We start from the raw sequence: 19,258 nt of genomic DNA on the forward strand, positions 1-19,258 counted from the left end.
TTGTAAGGAAGCTTGAAAGATTCATGTTTTGGGAGAGTCTTGGACTTGATCGCGGGTAAACATGAACCTGATCCACGAACATCTGACGAAGCACTCCAAGATATAGATGCGATCTTGGCAAAAGACAATGAATTCAAATAGAGTCTATGTACTCTAATAAAGTCGGGAGCTTGTAGAACCACTGATGGTAAAAGCCGTTGGATGCAAGTGGATCTACAAAGGAAAAGAGGGAAAGACGGGAAGGTAGAGACCTTCAAAGCTAGGCTTGTTGCGAAAAGGGTACACTCCGAAAGAGGGAATCGATTATGAGGAGACCTTTTCACCGGTAGCCATGCTTAAGTCTATCCGGATACTCTTATCCATTGCTGCTCATATGGATTATGAGATTTGGCAAATGGATGTCAAGACAGCTTTCCTTAATGGAAGTCTTGAAGAGAACATCCATATGAAGCAACCAGAAGGGTTCATTGAAAAAGGCAAAGAACATCTAGTGTGCAAGCTCAATCGGTCCATTTATGGACTGAAGCAAGCTTCAAGGTCTTGGAACATCCGGTTTAATGAAGTAATCCAGTCGTATGGATTTATTCAGTGTCCGGATGAGTCTTGTGTATACAAGAAGTGTAACGGAAACGTGGTGGTATTTCTTGTACTATACGTAGATGATATTTTGTTAATTGGCAACAATGTCAAGGTATTATCAGACGTAAGGGTATGGTTGTCCAAACAATTTGATATGAAGGACTTAGGAGAGTGTGCACACATTCTTGGGATCAAAGTGATAAGGGATCGTAAGAAAAGAATGTTGTGTCTGTCCCAAGCTTCATATATAGATACAATCCTTGCTCGTTTTAGTATGCGGGATTCCAAGAAAGGTTTCTTACCTTTTAGGCATGGAATAACTCTATCTAAAGAGATGTCTCCGAAGACATCAAAGGAGATAGAAGACATGAAAGCAGTTCCTTATGCTTCGGCTGTAGGAAGCCTTATGTATGCAATGCTATGTACGAGACCTGATATTTGTTTTGCCGTGGGCATGGTCAGCAGATATCAGAGTAACCCTGGACAAGGACATTGGACTGCAGTAAAGCATATATTAAAGTACCTGAGAAGGACTAGAGATTATATGCTAATTTACCAAGCAGACGATTTGATCCCTGTGGGTTACACGGATTCAGATTTCCAATCAGATAGGGACAATAGTAAGTCTACATCAGGCTATGTGTTTACTTTAGGAGGTGGAGCCATTTCATGGAGGAGTGTTAAGCAGAAATGCGTATCGGACTCAACCATGGAAGCTGAGTATGTAGCAGCCTCTGAGGCAGCTAAAGAAGCAGTATGGCTCAGGAACTTTCTAATGGACTTAGATGTGATTCCTGGTTTGCCCAAAATTATCACAATTTATTGTGATAATAGCGGTGCAGTTGCAAACTCGAAGGAACCACGAGCTCATAAGGCAAGTAAACATATAGAGTGCAAGTACCACCTGATACGAGATATCGTGAAGCGAGGAGAAGTTGTCATCGCCAAGATTGCATCAGCGGATAACCTGGCAGATCCTTTCACTAAGGCCCTTCCGGCGAAAGCTTTCGATCGGCATGTGGAGGGAATGGGAATCAGATGTATGGTAGAAGATATGGCAGCTTAGTCATTAGTATAAGTGGGAGATTGTTGGAGTGTATACTGAAAGCCTAAGCTTTTGTAAACATTTGTTTTGAATAAAGAATCACATTTGGTCAAATTATCTACATTTGTTTGTAGTTGTTCAATTAATTTATATTGTAGATAACATAGCATGTGGTGTCATATGCAGAAGATAATGTTATCAGTACCTTATAAATTATAAACAGTAGCTCACGACCAAAATGGAAAGGAACAAACCATTAGAAGGTCGAAGTGTAATTAGGTATCAGTTTATCTTGACTGTATAATTACACTAGTACACTTAGAGTGTATTGAGTAGGACCATTTGAGGTCGTTTCTTTTATACTGATTTTATAAAGAAACAAAGACCTCGGTTATTATAGAAGTGTGTGCTCTTAATCCTAATATAATAACAAGCACATATATTTGATATTTATTTCTTTAATTTATCAATGGGTGAGATTTAGTTCGATGAATCAATAAGCCCGATAAGTTAGGAAATGGTATCACTTATAGTGTGTGTTGTTGATTATAGAAGGAAACTGTGTCCTAGAGATACTAGGTTTATAATGTCCCCAAGAGGAGCTCATAAGGATTGTCATGTTAAACCCTGCAGGTGGACTTAGTCCGACATGACGATAAGGTTGAGTAGTACTAATCTTGGACTAAGATATTAATTAAATGAGTTGTCAGTAACTCACTTAATTAGTGGACATTCGATATCTTAAACACAGGGAGACTAACACACTTATAATAAGAAGGAGCCCAAAAATGTAATTTGGGATTGGTGCGGTAGTTCAATGATAGTTCTCTAGTGGAATGAATTATCATTGATAAAAATAAGTTGTGTGTTCGGGGCGAGGATGCTTAATTTTATCGGGAGACCAAAACCAATTCCTCCTCTCGGTCCCTATCGTAGCCTCTTATTTATAGAGTTCTATACCCACCTATACCCACCTTCTATACCCACCCAATAGGGGCCGGCCAAGCTAGCTTGGGAACAAGCTAGGGCCGGCCTAGGTATAAGATTGGGTGGCCGGCCCTAGCTTGAACCCAAGCTAGTAGGGCCGGCCAAATTAAATTAAAAAAGAAATTTAATTTTAATTTTTATTATGTGGAAGATATAATTTATTAAAGAGAATTAAAATTAAAATATCTCTCTTGTAAAAGATCTACAAAAGATTAAAGAAAGAGATTAGATCTCTTTCCTTATTTGTAGATTGGTGAGATATTTTATTTTCTCTTTAAAAATTATTCACATGTTGTAAAATTAAAATTATAGAAATTTCCTTTTTATCAACCATGAAGAGATTTGAAGAGAAATTTTATTTTTTAAAATTTCCGGAAACAAATTAGGAAGTTTTAATTGTTGATTGAAACTTGTCCAATTTTGTTTTCATTGATGTGGCCAGCCACTTGATTTTAATTGGGAAATTTTATTTTATTTTTCTCAATTAAATCATGTCAAGGAAATTGAGGAAATTTTATTGTAATTAAATTTCCTAATTTGCTTAGGCCAAGGAATATAAAAGAAGGGGTGAGGGTGCCTTCAAGAGATACAACATCTATTATTTCTCTCCCTCTTTTGTTCCTTGGTGTGGCCGGCCATCCTCTCCCTCTCTTCCTCTTGTGGTGGCCGAACCTCTCTCTCTCCCTTGGAGCTCTTGTGGTGGCCGGATACTACTTGGAGAAGAAGAAGAAGAAGGAGAGAAAGCTAGCATCTCTTGGAGCTTGGTTAGTATTTTGGTTTTTCTCCTTGGTGAAGTTTTCCTTTGTGGCCGAACCTTGCTTGGAGGAGAAGAAGGTGGTTGGTGGTTTCTCATCTCGGTAGATCGTTGCCCACACAACGTCCGAGGTTAGAAGAGGAATACGGTAGAAGATCAAGAGGTTTTTCTACAAGGTATAACTAGTAATTTTTATTTCCGCATCATGCTAGTTATTTATGGAAATAATACCAAATACAAGAGGCCTACGTTCTAGAATTTCGAATATGTTTTTTCGATGTTGTGTTCTTTTGTTTTTTCTTTTCCTTGTGATTTGATTGTTCTCTTTGGTTAACCTAAAGTTATTTTAGGAAATTAAATATTAGCTTTCTATAAAAGGTTTTGTCTAGTCGGTGGTGGTTGCTCCCATATCCAAAAAGGTTATGTGCCTCGCCACGTTAGTACTGGGAAGCAATTATGGAAATTAATATTTAATGGAATTAATAACTTAAGGAGACTTGGGTCGAACGTGTAAAGTTCCGCAGGAGATCCAAGTCAAAACCTAAAAGAACAAATAGATTAAGTTTTGGATCAAACGTGTTAAGTTCCGCAGGCGATCCAAAATTTAATTTAAAAGAACACATGGTAGCTAGGAAAAGGTTCAGACCTTTGTACAGAATTTTTGTACAGTGGAACCTATAGGTTTTCCGAGTAGCAACCAACAGTTTCTTCTCCGGCATGGTTCCTCTCTTGCTCTTCTGACCTCACAGATACAGAAGAAGTGGACTTACAGGCAACCTATGGTTTTCCCTCTTACATTGTCCGCCCTGCTCCCCATAAGGGTCCTCACCTTCCTCCCTTAGACTGTATCTCCATCTTCAGGGACCAAGTCCTGCAAGGTTTCAGATTTCCTCTTCACTTCTTTTTTTGTGAGGTTAGCCGTTATTTTGCTATCCCGTTAAACCAGTTCGTCCCTCAATCCTTTTCCATTCTAGTGGGCTTCATTGGAGTATCCAAACTGTTAGATTTCTCACTGTCTCCTCGTCTTTTCCATCATTTCTTTATCCCTCGTCGGGTAGATGTTGGTATTTTTAAGTTTCAGTCTCGTCCCAAAGCCATTCTATTTAATCGTATTCCCCCTCAAGGTGAATGGTATAAAAAAATTTTCTATATGCGTCTACCTTCTCCCCCTCCTTTTCCTATTCAATGTTTATACTCTGTTTTTCAGCCGACGCTATTCTTCCGGCTCTTATGTACAGGAATTCTGCTATGACCAAGTCCTTTATCAATAATCTTGGAGAACAATGGTTACTGGCTCGCCAATCTGATCCCAATCCCTCTACCTTAGGCTTGCTTTCTGAAGAAGAACAACAAGCAGAGGGTGTCGCACTCATGGAAGAGGAAGAAGAAGAGCCTTTTGTCACTTTAGTTAAAAAGCCAAATCTTACCAAGGATTCTCCCTTTGGTGATTTCTTTGGTACCTTTGTACAAACTCCTCTTGTTCCGGCGCCTATTTCTTTTGAAAGAGGTAAAGCACCGATGACTCCCACCAATATCATCTCCAATCCTGCTCTTCGAATGATGAGGCCTGGTCTGCTTATCTCTTCTTCTTCTACTGTTTCAGCTTCTCCTGCTCCTGCTTCTGAGATGGCCGCTATCTCTCCTGTGCCTTCTACATCCTTGGCATTGGCCTTGCCTCCCTTGGCTTATAGGCCTCGAGCGAAACGAACACCTTGCCGGAGATCTTCTCCCATTGTCAGCCCTTCAACCGCTAGTGTTTCCACAATTGTAACAACCCCTCCTGCACTACTACCTTCTGTTCCCTCTAGCTCCCACTCTGCTCCTCCTGCTTTTACTATCCCTTTTCCTCAGATTGCCTCCTCTTCTTCTCCATCTCCTGCTTCCTCTCATCCCCCTCCTTTATTTAGAGTGGCTGCGGGCTTACCTTCTCAATTGGGACAACCTTCTAGTCCTCCTGGCTATGGCACTTTGCAACTGCAAGGTTTATTGGCTGAATCTTGGTCGCAAGGTTATGAACAATTACGAAGCCTTAGTCTCCCACATCGAGCGGATCGCCATAGTCGTCAGGCAGTGGCTGTAAGTATTCCTAGTTATGTGTTTATTAGCTTTGTAACTTTATCTCTAACTGACATTATCCTTTTATTTAATTTCTAGCCACAAGTCTGCATATCGATCAGCTACTCACAGCTAAAGATCATGAGAACAGAAAATTGAAAGCTCAATTGGAAACATTGAGGGCAGTGTCTCCTTCTTCCGCTAGCGACTCGACTCAATTGCAGGAGAAGGTGGCCTTGCAGGGTCAACAGTTAGGGATCCTAAAACAAGAGTTGGAAGAATGCCAGCAACTATTAAAAGACAAAGAGCTGGCTAGAAAAACCTTAGAATTACAGGTGGATCGACTGCATTCCGATCTTCGTTTGGAGATCGCTCTAAAAGAGAAAGCTCTCTTAGATGCTTCTCAGAAAAGTCTTATCTTAGAGAAAGTAGAGAAGCTTCATAATGCATGTCTTTCTGACCAAGCTCAGGACCTGGCTTCTCATGATTTCACTATTCTACAGGAACAAGAGCTGAGGAAAGCTCAAGATAATGAATTATCACTGCTCCAGAAGGAATTGGAACAGCTAAGATCGGAGAAAGATGTTTTAAAAGAACAAAACACAAAGCTGCAAGCTGATTTCCAGAATTATAAGGAGCAGGAAAAGGGTCGGTGGGAAGAATGGCGGCAAGTTTACTTACAGTCCCCGGCATTTGCCCGGGAATTTGTTCGCAGGATAGTGGGTGCGCTAAATCATTCCGTATCGGGAGTTCTACGACAGTTAAAAGAGGGTGGATATCTACCCAAAGAACCTCCCCTATCTTTCATAAATCGCCGCAGGCTTAATGAAGAACTACCCTCAGATTTGAAAGGCCCTTTTCCTAATGTCAAGGAAATTATTCATAAAAACTTGTAAAGTAAGAATTGACAGTGGAAAAAGTGCATTTGTTACTGAGTAATTAAGTATTTGCAAGGTGTAAGAAAAACTTTAACACTTACTTGCTTCTCCTTTATGCTAGTTCAAGAATACCCCTTCCTGACATGCTTTTGATTGCTAAGTATAAACTTTATTGGAAAAATCCCTTGTTCATCTTTCAGAGTTAAACCTTATCTTGATGGATTCTTCCTTAAGTAACATCCGGTATGCTTTGTATCTCCCCGAGGATGAATGATCTTAGTTGAGACTGGATACGGAATTGTATTATTGATCTTCAGGTTAAGTATAATATCCCAACCGGATTTTGAATAAAGACTTTCATATATCTGAGCTCCCATATAGAATCCCTTCTCAATTCCTGCTTAATTAGGCTTCGAAGCCCAGAGATTCCCTGATTAATTATACCTTGAGTTAGTTCGAAATCTCTGATTTCATCCGTGAAATCTTGCCTGATGTATTTCATAGAATTTCCCTATCGACTTTGGTTTATAGTCTCCGAGTCTCCTATGAAAGCCCGACCGAATTACTTCATAGAATCTTCCCGATCGACTTTGGTTTATAGTCTCCGAGTCTTCCTATGAATGCCCGACCGGGTTACTTCATAGGATTTTCTCGATCGACTTTGATCTATCTCAGTTTATAGTCTCCAGTTTTTCCTATGAAGGCCTGCCGGGTTACTTCATAGAATCTTCCCGATCGACTTTGGTTTATAGTCTCCGAGTATTCCTATGAAGGCCCGACCGGGTTACTTCATAGGATTTTCTCGATCGACTTTGGTTTATAGTCTCCGAGTCTTCATATGAAAACCCAACCGGGTTACTTCATAGGATTTTCTCGATCGACTTTGGTTTATAGTCTCCGAGTCTTCCTATGAAAACCCGACCGAGTTACTTCATAGGATTTTCTCGATCGACTTTGGTTTATAGTCTCCGAGTCTTCCTATGAAAACCCGACCGGGTTACTTCATAGGATTTTCTCGATCGACTTTGATCTGTACGAAAGTATAATACTTGGGCTAACCTCGTGTTGGCCTGTAATTCCTTGAGGGGAGCTGAATAGGCCTTTATGATTTCCCCTTATTTTACTGCTTGAAAAATAGAAAGGAGGCTTCTCCTGATATTTATCAATTTGTATGAACCATATTTATTTCCTGTGTCAATATTTATCTTGCTTGACTTTCATCAAAGAAACAAAGTACATAAACTGCAAGTATCTCAACTCGCCTGGGAATTCCAATAACTGTGAACATATTTAAAGTAATATGATCAAATCAGGCTCGATAGTGTTGCAAATGATTAGCGCTCCAAGGGCGTTCCAACACTCTTCCTTCGACATCTTGGAGATAGTAAGAGTCTGACGTGAGCTTTTCTATCACTTTATAAGGCCCTCCCCATTGTGGTGCCAACTTGCTAACATCTCCCACAGGCTTAACTCGTTTCCATACTAAATCCCCTACTTGGAAGAATCTGGGGATGACCCTTTTGTTATAATTCTGTCTCATCCTTTGTCGATATGATATAAGACGAGTAGCAGCTTTATCCCTTATTTCCTCGATTAAGTCCAGCTCCATAATTCGTCGGTCTCTATTATCTTCATCATACAATTGTCTTCTGTCAGACTCTACTCCTACCTCAATGGGGATTACTGCTTCTCCTCCATAGACTAATTGGAAAGGAGTGATTCCTGTAGCTTCATGAGGCGTAGTACGATATGCCCAGAGAACACTGGGTAACTCGTCTACCCAGCTACCTCCAACATGATCTAGCTTAGTTTTTAGTCCTCTAATAATCTCCCTATTAGTTACTTCTGTTTGACCATTGCTCTGCGGGTAAGCTACAGAGGTGAAGGCCTGGGTAATCCCATAACTCTGACACCAGTCTAGGATTCTATCACCTTGAAACTGTCTTCCATTATCAGAGACCAACTTATGAGGAATGCCAAACCTACAGATTATATTTTTCCATAAGAATTTAATGACCGCGTCTTCTGTAATTCTAGCAAGTGGTTCTGCTTCCACCCATTTAGAGAAATAATCCACAGCCACCAGCAAGAACCTCCTCTGTGCAGCAGCCATAGGAAATGGACCCACTATGTCCATACCCCATTGATCAAAGGGACACGAGACTATAGAGGTTCTTAATAACTGGGTAGGGTGATGTAATATATTCTGATGCTTTTGACAAGAAATACAAGTTCTTACCAATTTAGCGGCATCTTCATATAGAGTAGGCCAGAAATATCCCTCTAGGAGGATTTTACGAGCCAAAGATCTTCCTCCTATATGACTACCACAAGAGCCCTGATGCACCTCCTGTAAAATAAATTGTGTGTCTTCTGTGCCTACACACTTGAGCAAAGGTCTGGAAAAAGCCCTTTTATATAATTGCCCCCCCCCCCCACCATAGTATATTGAGCAGCTCGTTTTTTAAATACCCTGGCTTGTAAATATAATATAATTTGAGCTCGCTAATCACCTTGAATTTCTATATCAGTCTGTCTTTCAATACAGGAAATTAACAGGGTCTGTTCCACTGGTCGATCAAGACTCCATGGTACTTCAGCAGAGGCTAGCTTAGCTAATTCATCTGCCACTTGATTCTCTGATCGAGGAATTTTTTGTATGCTCACATCTTGAAATTGAGACTTCAACTTATCGAATGCCTCTGCATATAACTTAAGTCTGTCATTATTGATTTCAAAATTACCTGATAATTGTTGAGCTGCTAGCTGAGAATCAGAATATATAAGGACTCGAACTGCTCCTACATGCCGAGCAGCTTGTAAGCCAGCTATGAGAGCTTCATATTCAGCCTCATTATTGGTGGCTCTGTAATTTAATCTAATGGAAAGTTGAAGTCTGTCTTCTTTTGGGGATATAAGAAGAATACCAATCCCACTGCCTTGTCTAGTTGCAGAGTCATCCACATAAATTTTCCAGGTATCTTCTTCTTCTGGGCCTTGAACCTCTATGATGAAATCTGCTAGAGCTTGTGCCTTGATGGCCGAGCGGGGTTGATATTGGATGTCATATTCCCCAAGCTCGGTCGTCCATTTGACTAACCGTCCTGATGCTTCTGGGTTGAGCAATACCCGTCCGAGAGTGCTATTGGTTAAGACAATAATCTCATGTGCTAAGAAATATGGGCGCAACCTCCGAGCAGTCAATATCAGAGCATAAGCCAGTTTTTCTAGTGTAGTGTATCTACACTCCGCTCCTTTTAATAAATGACTAGAAAAATATACAGGTTGTTGCTCTTTTCCTTCCTGTCTGACTAATACAGAGCCTACGGCATTTTCATTAGCCGACAAATACACCCACAAAGTCTCTCCTGCCATATGTTTAGCCAACACAGGGAGGGTAGCTAAATAATCTTTCAACTCCTGAAAAGCCTTATCGCATTCTTCATTCCATTGAAACTTAGTAGCCTTTCTGAGTATTTTAAAGAAATGAAAACTGCGATCGGCTGATCTGGAAATAAATCTAGATAAGGCTGTGATTCGGCCTGTCAATCTTTGAGCTTCTCTCAGGCTGCGGGGTGGCTCCATGCTCTGCAATGCCTTGACCTTGCTCGGGTTGGCCTCTATCCCCCGTTCGGACACCATATATCCCAGGAATTTTCCTCCCTTTGCGCCGAACAAGCATTTGCTTGGGTTCAACTTGAGCCCATACTGTCTTAATGTCTTCCAAGTCTCCTCTATATCCCTACATAGCTTGAAGAGACTTAATTAAGATGTCATCAACATATACTTCCATATTCCTACCAATCTGCTTCTGAAAGACCTTATTCATAAGCCTTTGATAGGTTGCTCCTGCATTCTTTAGTCCAAAGGGCATAACATTATAACAATAAGTGCCTTCAGATGTTATAAAACTAACCTTTTCTTGATCCTCTTTGGCCAAGGGGACTTGATGATAACCTTGATATGCATCCAGCATGGAAATATATTCGCATCCGGCAGTAGAATCAACTAGTTGATCAATCCTGGGTAAGGGATAGTAATCCTTCGGGCAAGCTTTGTTGAGATCTCGAAAGTCAATGCACACTCGCCATTTATTCCCAGGTTTAGAGACTAACACCACATTAGCCAACCAACTTGGGAATTGCACTTCCCTAATGTATCTGGCCTCCATAAGCTTGGTTATTTCTTCCTTGATAATCTGATTTTGCTCCATACTGAAACTCCTCTTCCTTTGCATGACGGGGCGGGCATCCGGAAAGACATGCAAAGAATGCTCCATGACAGCAGGAGAAATGCCCGAAACTTCTTTGGGAGTCCAGGCAAATACATCATTATTCTTGTTCAAACATTGCACCAACTCAGCTTTAAGATCAGGATCGAGATCGGCTGCAACGTAGGTGGTAGCTTCTGGCCGCCTAGTCTAGATTTGAACTTCTTCCTTTTCCTCATAAACCAGGGCAGGCTGCTTTTCGCGAATGACATTAACTTCCATTCTTTGAATCTTCCGAGCGGTGTTAGCCTTAGTCCGAATGATTTCTACGTAACATTTTCGGGCTGTCTTTTGATCACCCCGTACTTCTCCGACCTGATCCTCCACGGGAAACTTAATCTTCTGACAGAAAGTAGAAACGACCGCCCTGAACTCATTCAGGGCAGGCCGACCCAATATCACATTATAAGAAGATGGAGCATCTACTACCATAAAGTAGGATCTCCTGGTTCTCATCAGGGGTTCCTCTCCCAGAGAAATGGCCAATTTTATTTGACCCAAAGGTTGCACTTCATTGCCTGTGAATCCATACAGAGGAGTTGCAATCGGTTGAAGTTCACTGGGGTCAACTTGTAGCTGATCAAAAGCCTTTTTGAATATAATGTTGACTGAGCTGCCAGTGTCTATGAAGGTACGGGCGATGGCGTAGTTAGCTATCACAGCTTTGATGATTAATGCGTCATCATGAGGTATCTCTACCCCCTCAAGATCCTTGGGCCCGAAGCTTATTTCAGAACCGGCTGCTCGTTCCATGCTGCATCCTACTGCATGAATCTCCAACCTTCGGGCGTGTGCTTTTCTGGCTCTTTTAGAATCCCCATCAGTGGGTCCGCCCGTAATCATGTTAATATTGCCCCGAGCAGCATTGTTTCTGTTCTCTTCCTGACGAGTCATTGTGGCCTCGGAAGGTGCTTTATCTGATACTTGGCTGGTACCAGCTGGGACTGACATTGCTTCTTGCCGGGTTCCATCCGGGTGATATTTCGGTTTGAGTGGACTTTGTTGCCTGGGGTATTGTTGCCGGTAATAGTTCTGCTTCTGATAGCGCTCTTTATTGACTCTTCTATTTCTCAAAACAAAACAGTCATCAGAGTGATGACTGCTAGTTTTATGATAAGTACACCATCTCCTCGGTGCCTCCGGCTGCATCTCTACATGCTGTACAGCTTGTGGACGATAATCTGGTTGCCGATGAGGTGGATGAGTAGTTCTAGGTCCTCTTGGTGGGGGTACCGGGGTCGGAGCCTTCTCCTTCGCATGAGTAGGAGAAGAGGGAACACCTTCTTTCCTACGAGCAGCTTGGGCTTCTTCTACGTTAATGAACTCAGTGGCACGTTCAATCAGAGAATCAAAATTAACAGGAGGATTTCTTACCAGATCTTTAAAGAAATCATTATCATTTAGACCCTGAGAGAAAGCACTTACTAATATTTCAGTAGTAGCATTAGGTACATCTATAGCTACCTGATTGAACCTTTTAATATATGCCCGGATGGATTCTTTAGACGTCTGCTTAATTGAAAATAGGCTCCACGGGGTCTTATTATACCTTTTGTTGCTGGAGAAATGATGTAGAAAGACTTTCTTGAAATCTTTAAATTTTCGAATAGACTTTTCAGGCAATCTCTTGAACCAGCGTTGCGCTGCTCCCCCAAGAGTAGTGAGAAACATCCGACACTTCACCCCATCGGAGAATTGTTGCAACAAGGCTACATTCTCAAATTTTAACAAGTGATCTTCCGGATCTATGGTTCCGGTATATTCTCCAATTTACAAATTCTGATATCTCTTAGGAAGTGGGTCATCTAATACACTTTGTGAAAATGGGGAGATGACCTTTTCCGGTGAACTATCACTAGTTATCATTTTAATCTTACGCTTCTCTCTGTCCGGCGCCTCACCAGAGGACTCTTGGAACACAGGCCTCTTACCCCCTGGATCCAAGGGAGTGCGAAGGAAAGCTCGTGGACGCCTGGTTGGAGAAACAGTAGCTGGAGGAAAATACAAAGGTTCTTCTTCTTCCATCTCCTTTCCTTTCCGATGCTCAGTAGTTGATATCGCCGGATGATGAGCCGTCGGCAAAGTGGCCCCAGTATGAGCTTGCAGTTGTTGTTGCTGTTGTTGTAGGACTTTCTGAACATGAGAATTAATGAGGAGATCCAAATCTTCGCGACTGATAGTAAGTAGGTTCGACTTCCCAGCCTCTTCCATCACGTAGTCTCAGATTCAGGTGAAGTTTCCCACAGACGGCGCCAAATTTGATCCTGTCTGAGAAGCTGACCGTGAAGGAGATCCGGAAGAAGGAGATCCACTGTAATGACGAAGAATAATCCCGGTGAAACCTCGACCCGAGAAACCCAAAGCGGATCGGAAGAAAACCCGAGTCACCGAAGGAAATCTGATAAGTAGGAAGAAATCCCCGTCCAAATAGGAGAAAGCCGAACCTTCAAGCTCCCGAGGCTCCCTGCGCACAAGAGACCAACCAACACTATCGTCATTGACCTAAGACCGGGGTGGGAATCCCTGGCTAGGCCCTCCGACGCTCAAGTTAGTGATCTCTCTTGATGCCGAGGAAAGAAGAAGAAAGAAGATGAACAGTAGCCCCAGAATTAGAGATGTGAACTTACCTAGCCAACGGAGAGGATTCCCCCTTTTATACCACTTCATATAACCTCCGTAGTCACGAACTGGACCCCGATTTGTTAGAATTCGTTATGACATCAGCTGCGTACTTAGGGAAGATGATTTTTAAGGAATCTTTTTTGTGTACCCCAGATGTACCTTCTTTGTCGTGTAGCGCCTGCAAGACAAGCTGAAAGCATATTTCCCACCAAAATATATATTCTCTATCATGAATTATTCTATTCGGTATATTCATGTATGATTCTCCTTCATGTGCCTTCTGTTTGTATTTTTGTTATGTTAAAAAATAACATTTTATTCAACATGTTTCTAAGGTATTCATTGAAGGAACTATGCGGGTTCTTTGCTCGAAAGAACCCTCTTGACCGATATTGGTCTATCTTTGCCTCAGAGTATGTAGCGGTCGTTATTGGCTTACCTTCATACGGCAAGCATTTATCGACCGATATTGGCCTACCTTCGTTCGGCAGGCATGTATCGACCGATATTGGCCTACCTTCATTCGGCAGGCATGTATCGATCGATATTGGCCTACCTTTGTTCTGAAAGTATGTTTAGGCCGTTATTAACTTACCTTCAAGCATTTATCGACCGATATTGGCCTACCTTCGTTCGGCAGGCATGTATCGACCGATATTGGTCTATCTTTGCTTTGGAGTGTGCATTGGTCGTTATTAACTTACCTTCATACGGCAAGAATGTATCGACCGATATTGGCCTACCTTCGTTCGGCAAGCAGGTATCGACCGATATTGGCCTACCCTTGTTCTGAAAGTATGTTTCGGCCGTTAATAACTTACCTTCAAGCATTTATCGACCGATATTGGCCTACCTTCGTTCGACAGGCATGTATCGACCGATATTGGTCTATCTTTGCTTTGGAGTGTGCATCGGTCGTTATTAACTTACCTTCATACGACAAGAATGTATCGACCGATATTGGCCTACCTTCGTTCGGCAAGCAGGTATCGACCGATATTGGCCTACCTTCGTTCGGCAGGCATGTATCGACCGATATTGGCCTACCTTTGTTCTGAAAGTATGTTTCGGCCGTTATTGGCCTTCCTCCTTTGACTCTTTTCTTCCTTTTCTTTCCTCATCTGAAGACCCACAAAACCTAACCCATATCAGTATGCAAGACTCTAAGAAAGGTTTTCTACCTTTTAGGCATGGAGTATCTTTATCTAAAGAGATGTCTCCTAAGACATCAAAAGAGATAGAAGAGATAAAGGTAGTTCCTTATGCTTTAGCTGTAGGAAGCCTAATGTATGCTATGCACGAGATCGGATATCTGTTTTACCGTGGGCATGGTTAGCAGATATCAAAGTAATCCAGGACAAGGACATTGGACTGTCGTAAAGCATATATTAAAGTACTTTAGAAGGACTAGAGATTATATGCTGGTATACCAAGCAGATGACCTGCTCCCTGTGGGTTATGTTGGTTGCTACTCGGAAAACCTAGAGGTTCCACTGTACAAAAATTTTGTACAAAGGTCTGAACCTTTTCCTAGCTACCATGTGTTCTTTTAAATTAAATTTTGGATCGCCTGCGGAACTTAACACGTTTGATCCAAAACTTAATCTATTTGTTCTTTTAGGTTTTGACTTGGATCTCCTGCGGAACTTAACACGTTCGACCCAAGTCTCCTTAAGTTATTAATTCCATTAAATATTAATTTCCATAAAAGGTTCCCAGTACTGACGTGGCGAGGCACATGGCCTTCTTGGATATGGGAGCAACCACCACCGACTAGACAAAACCTTTAATAGAAAGCTAATATTTAATTTCCTAAAATAACTTTAGGTTAACCAAAGAGAACAATCAAATCACAAGGAAAAGAAAGAAAACAAAAGAACACAACTTCGAAAAACATATTCGAAATACTAGAACGTAAGCCTCTTGTATTTGGTATTATTTTCAAAAATAACTAGTATGATGCGGAAAGAAAAAATACTAGTTATACCTTATAGAAAGACCTCTTGATCTTCTACCGTATTCCTCTTCTAACCTCGGACGTTGTGTGGGCAACGATCTTCCGAGATGAGAACCACCAAGCACCTTCTTCTTCCTTCTAGGTTTCGGCCACCAAAATTCTCCAAGAGAAGTAGAGGTCCGGCCACCACCACCAAGCTCCAAGGGATGCAAGAAACAAAACCTCCTTTGTCTCTTTCTTCTTCTAGCTAGAACCGGCCACCATCAAGAGCTCCAAGAGGGATTGCCACCGGCCACAAGAAGAAGAGAAGAGAAAGAAGCTAGGGCCGGCCACCAAGGAGGAAAAGAGAGGAAGAATAAAATAGAGTTGATCACCCATGAAGGCACCTCTACCCCCTCTTTTATAATCCTTGGTCTTGGCAAATAAGGAAATTTAATTAAAAACTTCCTTAATTCTTTTGCCATTAAAAAGGAAATTTTATAAAAATAAATTTTCTTTTCTATTTGTAATGGCCGGCCACCTTAATCCCTTTAATCAAGAAAATTTTAATTCACACAAGAATTAAAACTTCCTTATTTGCTTTCGGAAATTTATAAAAATTTCTCAAATAATTTTTCCCTTCATGGTGGTTAATAAAAAGGAAATTAAAATATTTCTTTTAAACATGTGGATAAAAAGAAAGTTATCTCTAAAAATTAAAATCTCTTTTAATCTACAAATAAGGAAAGATATCAAATCTTTTCTTAATCTTTTGTAGAAACTTATAAAAGAGAATATTTAATTTTAAACTCTCTTTTAAATCATGAACATGATTAAAATTGAAAGTTTTCTTAAAATTTAAAATTCTCCTCTAATCAACAAATAAAGAAAGATTTCAAATTTTAAACTCTCTTTTAAACATGTAGATGATTTACAAATAAGGAAAGTTTTTACCAAAAATTAAAACCATCCTTTTAATCTACAAATAAGGAAAGAGATTAATCTCTTCTCTTAATCTTTTGTAGAAAGTTATAAAAGGAAATTTTAATTTTTAAACTCTCTTTTAAATCATGATATCCACATAAGAAATAATTTTAATAAAAAAAACCCTTTTAATATTCTAGTGGTCGACCACCTAAGCTTGGGACCCAAGCTTTGGCCGACCACCTACATGGCTCATCCACTTGGTCTTGGCCGGCCCTAGCTTGGGTTCCAAGCTAGCTTGGCCGGCCCCATTGGATGGGTAAGAAGGTGGGTATGCGGTGGGTATAAATCTCTATATACTAGAGGCTACGATAGGGACCGAGAGGAGGAATTGGTTTTGGTCTCCTGATAAAATTAAGCATCCGTCGCCCAACACACAACTTAATTTCATCAATAATAATTCATTCCACTAAAGAACTATTATTGAACTACCGCACCAATCCCAAATTACATTTTGGGCTCCTTCTTATTATGAGTGTGTTAGTCTCCCTGTGTTTAAGATAACAAATGTCCACTAATTAAGTAAGTTACTGACAACTCACTTAATTAATATCTAGCTCCAAGAGTAGTACCACTCAACTTCATCGTCATGTCGGACTAAGTCCACCTGCAGGGTTTAACATGACAATCCTTATGAGCTCCTCTTGAGGACATTCTCAACCTAGATCACTAGGACACAGTTTCCTTCTATAATCAACAACACACACTATAAGTAATATCATTTCCCAACTTATCGGGCTTATTGATTCATCGAACTAAATCTCACCCATTGATAAATTAAAGAAATAAATATCAAATATATGTGCTTGTTATTATATTAGGATTAAGAGCACACACTTCCATAATAACTGAGGTCTTTGTTTCTTTATAAAGTCAGTATAAAAGAAACGACCTCTAATGGTCCTACTCAATACACTCTAAGTGTACTAGTGTAATTATATAGTTAAGATAAACTAATACCTAATTACACTACGACCTTCCAATGGTTTGTTCCTTTCCATTATGGTCGTGAGCTACTGTTTATAATTTATAAGGTACTGATAACATGATCTTCTGTGTGTGACACCACACACCATGTTATCTACAATATAAATTAATTGAACAACTACATTTATCATAAATGTAGACATTTGACCAATGTGATTCTTATTTCTAGATAAATGTTTATACCAAAAGCTAGGCTTTTAGTATACACTCTAACAGGTTACACGGATTCTGACCTCCAATCACATAGGGACAAATAGTAAGTCAACCTTGAGGTTTTATGTTTACTTTAGGAGGTAAATTCATAACAATGGAGGAGTGTTAAGCATAGATGCTTTTTCGAACTCCACAATAGAAGTTGAGTATGTGGCAGTCTTTGAGGCAGCCATAGAAGCTGAATGGCTCAGTAACTTCATGATGGACTTTGATGTGATTCCTGGTTTTCCCAAAATTATGGTGCAGTAGCAAACTCGAAGGAACCATGAGCCCATAAGGCAAGTAAACACATAGAGTGCAAGTACCATCCAATATGAGACATCGTATAACGAGGAGAAGTTGTTGCCGCCTAGATTGCATCAGATGATAACCTGGAAGATCCTTTTACTAAGGCCCTTAAGGCAAGAGCTTTTGATGAGCATGTTGAAGGGTTGGGAATCAGATGTATGGCAGGGTATATGGAAGCATAGTCTTTTAGTATAAGTGAGAGATTGTTAGAGTGTATACTAAAAGCCTAGTTTTTGTAAATATTTATTTTGAAATAAAGAATCACATTGGTCAAATGTCTACATTTATATGCTAAGTGTAGTTGTTCAATTAATTTATATTGTAGATAACATGGTGTGTGGTGTTACACACAGAAGATCATATTATCAGTTCCTTATAAATTATAAACAGTAGCTCATGACTAAGATGGATAAGGAACAAACCATTGGAATAGTCGTAATGTAATTTGGTATTAGTTTATCTTGACTATAAACTTACACTTGTATACTCTGAGTATATTGAGCAGGAGCATTTAAGGTAAGTTCTTTTTATACTGACTACATAAAAGAATGAGACATTTGTTATTATGGAAGTGTGTGCTCTTAATCATGATATAATAACAAGCACAAATACTCAATATTCATTTCTTTAATTTATCAAAGGGTGCGATTTAGTTCGATAAATCAATAGGCCCGATAAGTTGGGAAATGATATTATTTATATGGTGTGTTATTGATTATAGAATGAAACTGTGTCCTAATAATCTAGGTTGATGATCTCCCCAAGAGGAGCTCATAAGGATTATCATGTAAACCCTGCAGGTGGACTTAGTCCGACATGACGATAAGGTTGAGTGGTACTACTCTTGGAGCTAGATATTAATTAAATGAGTTGTCAATAACTCATTTAATTAGTGGACATTCTATATCTTAAACACAGGGAGATTAACACACTCATGATAAGAAGGAGCCCATATAGCTAGTAATATGGTATTGGTGCGATAGTTCAATAATAACTCTTTAGTGAATGAGATATTATTGATGAACTCGAGTTGGGTGTTCGGGGCGAATACGGGAAGCTCAAGTTCATCGGGAGACCAAAAACCAATTCTTCCTCTCAGTCCCTGTCGTAGCCTCTTAATTATAAAGTGTTATACCCACCCTTACCCACCTTCTTATCCACCTTAAGGTGGCCAACCAAGCTTAGCTTGGAGCCCAAGCTAGGGTCGGCCAAACCAATGTTAGATGGGTCAAGTAGGTGGCCGGCCCTAACTTGAACCCACGCTTAGGTGGCCGACCACAATTAAATAGAAGGAGTTTATTTAAAATCTTTCCTTATATGGAAGCCATGGTTTTAAAAGAAAGTTTAAAATTTAAATCTTTCCTTTTATAGCTTTCTACAAAAGATTAAGAGAAAAGTTTGATATCTTTCCTTATTTGTAGTCAAAAAGAAGATTTTAATTTTTGATAAAACTTTCCTTTTTGTAACCATCCTCATGGTTTTAAAAGAGAGTTTTAAAATTTAAATCTTTCCTTTTATAGCTTTCTACAAAAGATTAAGAGAAAAGTTTGATATCTTTCCTTATTTGTAGTTAAAAGGAAGATTTTAATTTTTGATAAAACTTTCCCTTTTTGTAACCATTCCCATGATTTAAAAGAGAGTTTTAAAAATTAAATCTTTC

The sequence above is a fragment of the Zingiber officinale genome, chromosome 10B, assembly GCF_018446385.1.
Source record: "Zingiber officinale cultivar Zhangliang chromosome 10B, Zo_v1.1, whole genome shotgun sequence".
In the NCBI taxonomy this organism is placed as follows: domain Eukaryota; kingdom Viridiplantae; phylum Streptophyta; class Magnoliopsida; order Zingiberales; family Zingiberaceae; genus Zingiber; species Zingiber officinale.